This window comes from Clarias gariepinus, chromosome 1 (genome assembly GCF_024256425.1).
Source record: "Clarias gariepinus isolate MV-2021 ecotype Netherlands chromosome 1, CGAR_prim_01v2, whole genome shotgun sequence".
NCBI classification, from domain to species: domain Eukaryota; kingdom Metazoa; phylum Chordata; class Actinopteri; order Siluriformes; family Clariidae; genus Clarias; species Clarias gariepinus.
This window is the reverse complement of record NC_071100.1, coordinates 26,744,172-26,749,184: the sequence shown is the minus strand read 5'-3', so window position 1 is coordinate 26,749,184 and position 5,013 is coordinate 26,744,172.

Sequence of the window (5,013 nt, the reverse complement as noted above, 5' to 3'; positions counted from 1 at the left end):
TTTTTTATTATTCATTTATTTATTAAATAATAAAAAAAATCATTTTAATTGGTCAAATAGGCCTTCGTTCAACCCAGTTTCCACTTCCAGACGTACTGGTATGAGAATGGCTGATCAAGTCTGATTTATAAAGCTAAGCAGGCTTGGCCCTGGTCAGTGCTTGGATGGGAGACTCCCTGGTTCTATAAGCTTTTCAGTTTTATTCCTCATATAGTTTTTTTTTTTTTTTCAGTTTCATTCCTCATATAGTTTTTTATTTTTTTATTCTTTTTTTATTAAATAATAAAAAAAATCATTTTAATTGGTCAAATAGGCCTTCGTTCAACCCAGTTTTCACTTCCAGACATACTGGTATGAGAATGGCTGATCAAGTCTGATTTATAAAGCTAAGCAGGCTTGGCCCTGGTTAGTGCTTGGATGGGAGACTCCCTGGTTCTATAAGCTTTTCAGTTTTATTCCTCATATAGTTTTTTTTTTTTTTAAATAATAAAAAAAATCATTTTATTGGCCAGATAGGCCTTCGTTCCACCCAGTTTTTACTTCCAGACATACTGGTATGAGAATGGCTGATCAAGTCTGATTTATAAAGCTAAGCAGGCTTGGCCCTGGTCAGTGCTTGGATGGGAGACTCCCTGGTTCTATAAGCTTTTCAGTTTTATTCCTCATATAGTTTTTTTTTTTTTTCAGTTTCATTCCTCATATAGTTTTTTATTTTTTTATTCTTTTTTTATTAAATAATAAAAAAAATCATTTTAATTGGTCAAATAGGCCTTCGTTCAACCCAGTTTTCACTTCCAGACATACTGGTATGAGAATGACTGATCAAGTCTGATTTATAAAGCTAAGCAGGCTTGGCCCTGGTTAGTGCTTGGATGGGAGACTCCCTGGTTCTATAAACTTTTCAGTTTTATTCCTCATATAGTTTTTTTTTTTTATTATTCTTTTATTTATTAAATAATAAAAAAAATCATTTTAATTGGTCAAATAGGCCTTCGTTCAACCCAGTTTCCACTTCCAGACATACTGGTATGAGAATGGCTGATCAAGTCTGATTTATAAAGCTAAGCAGGCTTGGCCCTGGTCAGTGCTTGGATGGGAGACTCCCTGGTTCTATAAGCTTTTCAGTTTTATTCCTCATATAGTTTTTTTTTTTTTTTTTTTTTTTTTTTTTCAGTTTCATTCCTCATATAGTTTTTTATTTTTTTATTCTTTTTTTATTAAATAATAAAAACAAATCATTTTAATTGGTCAAATAGGCCTTCGTTCAACCCAGTTTTCACTTCCAGACGTACTGGTATGAGAATGCCTGATCAAGTCTGATTTATAAAGCTAAGCAGGCTTGGCCCTGGTCAGTGCTTGGATGGGAGACTCCCTGGTTCTATAAACTTTTCAGTTTTATTCCTCATATAGTTTTTTTATTTTTTAATCTTTTATTTATTAAATAATAAATAAAATCATTTTAATTGGTCAAATAGGCCTTCGTTCAACCCAGTTTTCACTTCCAGACATACTGGTATGAGAATGGCTGATCAAGTCTGATTTATAAAGCTAAGCAGGCTTGGCCCTGGTTAGTGCTTGGGTGGGAGACTCCCTGGTTCTATAAGCTTTTCAGTTTTATTCCTCATATAGTTTTTTTTTTTATTCTTCTTCTATTTATTAAATAATAAAAAAAATCATTTTAATTGGTCAAAAAGGCCTTCGTTCAACCCAGTTTGCACTTCCAGACGTACTGGTATGAGAATGGCTGATCAAGTCTGATTTATAAAGCTAAGCAGGCTTGGCCCTGGTCAGTGTTTGGATGGTAGACTTCCTGGTCCTATAAGCTTTTCAGATTTATTCCTCATATAGTTTTTTTTTTTTTTTTTTTTTTTTTTTTTTTTTTTTTTTTTTTTTTTAAAGTTTCATTCCTCATATAGTTTTTTATTTTTTAATTCTTTTTTTATTAAATAATAAAAAAAAATCATTTTAATTGGTCAAATAGGCCTTCGTTCAACCCAGTTTTCACTTGCAGACGTACTGGTATGAGAATGCCAGATCAAGTCTGATTTATAAAGCTAAGCAGGCTTGGCCCTGGTTAGTGCTTGGATGGGAGACTCCCTGGTTCTATAAGCTTTTCAGTTTTATTCCTCATATAGATTTTTTTTTTTTTTTCAGTTTCATTCCTCATATAGTTTTTTTATTTTTTAATCTTTTATTTATTAAATAATAAAAAAAATCATTTTAATTGGTCAAATAGGCCTTCGTTCAACCCAGTTTTTACTTCCAGACATACTGGTATGAGAATGGCTGATCAAGTCTGATTTATAAAGCTAAGCAGGCTTGGCCCTGGTCAGTGCTTGGATGGGAGACTCCCTGGTTCTATAAGCTTTTCAGTTTTATTCCTCATATAGTTTTTTTATTTATTTATTTATTTATTATTATTATTATTTTTTTTAATAAAAAAAATCATTTTATTGGCCAAATAGGCCTTCGTTCCACCCAGTTTTTACTTCCAGACATACTCGTATGAGAATGGCTGATCAAGTCTGATTTATAAAGCTAAGCAGGCTTGGCCCTGGTCAGTGCTTGGATGGGAGACTCCCTGGTTCTATAAGCTTTTCAGTTTTATTCCTCATATAGTTTTTTTTTTTTTTTTTTCAGTTTCATTCCTCATATAGTTTTTTTTTTTTATTCTTTTTTTATTAAATAATAAAAACAAATCATTTTAATTGGTCAAATAGGCCTTCGTTCAACCCAGTTTTCACTTCCAGACGTACTGGAATGAGAATGCCTGATCAAGTCTGATTTATAAAGCTAAGCAGGCTTGGCCCTGGTCAGTGCTTGGATGGGAGACTCCCTGGTTCTATAAACTTTTCAGTTTTATTCCTCATATAGTTTTTTTATTTTTTAATCTTTTATTTATTAAATAATAAATAAAATCATTTTAATTGGTCAAATAGGCCTTCGTTCAACCCAGTTTTCACTTCCAGACATACTGGTATGAGAATGGCTGATCAAGTCTGATTTATAAAGCTAAGCAGGCTTGGCCCTGGTTAGTGCTTGGATGGGAGACTCCCTGGTTCTATAAGCTTTTCAGTTTTATTCCTCATATAGTTTTTTTTTTTATTATTCTTTTATTTATTAAATAATAAAAAAAATCATTTTAATTGGTCAAATAGGCCTTCGTTCAACCCAGTTTCCACTTCCAGACATACTGGTATGAGAATGGCTGATCAAGTCTGATTTATAAAGCTAAGAAGGCTTGGCCCTGGTCAGTGTTTGGATGGGAGACTCCCTGGTTCTATAAGCCTTTCAGTATTATTCCTCATATAGTTTTTTTTTTTTTTTCAGTTTCATTCCTCATATAGTTTTTTATTTTTTTTATTCTTTTTTTATTAAATAATAAAAAAAAATCATTTTAATTGGTCAAATAGGCCTTCGTTCAACCCAGTTTTCACTTCCAGACGTACTGGTATGAGAATGCCTGATCAAGTCTGATTTATAAAGCTAAGCAGGCTTGGCCCTGCTCAGTGCTTGGATGGGAGACTCCCTGGTTCTATAAACTTTTCAGTTTTATTCCTCATATAGTTATTTTATTTTTTAATCTTTTATTTATTTAATAATAAAAAAAATCATTTTAATTGGTCAAATAGGCCTTCGTTCAACCCGGTTTTCACTTCCAGACATACTGGTATGAGAATGGCTGATCAAGTCTGATTTATAAAGCTAAGCAGGCTTGGCCCTGGTCAGTGCTTGGATGGGAGACTTCCTGGTTCTATAAGCTTTTCAGTTTTATTCCTCATATAGTTTTTTTATTTTTTAATCTTTTATTTATTAAATAATAAATAAAATCATTTTAATTGGTCAAATAGGCCTTCGTTCAACCCAGTTTTCACTTCCAGACATACTGGTATGAGAATGGCTGATCAAGTCTGATTTATAAAGCTAAGCAGGCTTTTTCCTGGTTAGTGCTTGGATGGGAGACTCCCTGGTTCTATAAGCTTTTCAGTTTTATTCCTCATATAGTTTTTTTTTTTATTATTCATTTATTTATTAAATAATAAAAAAAATCATTTTAATTGGTCAAATAGGCCTTCGTTCAACCCAGTTTCCACTTCCAGACGTACTGGTATGAGAATGGCTGATCAAGTCTCATTTATAAAGCTAAGCAGGCTTGGCCCTGGTCAGTGCTTGGATGGGAGACTCCCTGGTTCTATAAGCTTTTCAGTTTTATTCCTCATATAGTTTTTTTTTTTTTTTCAGTTTCATTCCTCTTATAGTTATTTATTTTTTTATTCTTTTTTTATTAAATAATAAAAAAAAATCATTTTAATTGGTCAAATAGGCCTTTGTTCAACCCAGTTTTCACTTCCAGACGTACTGGTATGAGAATGGCTGATCAAGTCTGATTTATAAAGCTAAGCAGGCTTGGCCCTGGTCAGTGCTTGGATGGGAGACTCCCTGGTTCTATAAACTTTTCAGTTTTATTCCTCATATAGTTTTTTTATTTTTTAATCTTTTATTTATTAAATAATAAATAAAATCATTTTAATTGGTCAAATAGGCCTTCGTTCAACCCAGTTTTCACTTCCAGACATACTGGTATGAGAATGGCTGATCAAGTCTGATTTATAAAGCTAAGCAGGCTTGGCCCTGGTTAGTGCTTGGGTGGGAGACTCCCTGGTTCTATAAGCTTTTCAGTTTTATTCCTCATATAGTTTTTTTTTTAATTATTCTTTTATTTATTAAATAATAAAAAAAAACATTTTAATTGGTCAAATAGGCCTTCGTTCAGCCCAGTTTTCACTTCCAGACATACTGGTATGAGAATGGCTGATCAAGTCTGATTTATAAAGCTAAGCAGGCTTGGCCCTGGTCAGTGCTTGGATGGGAGACTTCCTGGTTCTATAAGCTTTTCAGTTTTATTCCTCATATAGTTTTTTTTTTTTTTTCAGTTTCATTCCTCATATAGTTTTTTATTTTTTAATTCTTTTTTTATTAAATAATAAAAAAAAATCATTTTAATTGGTCAAA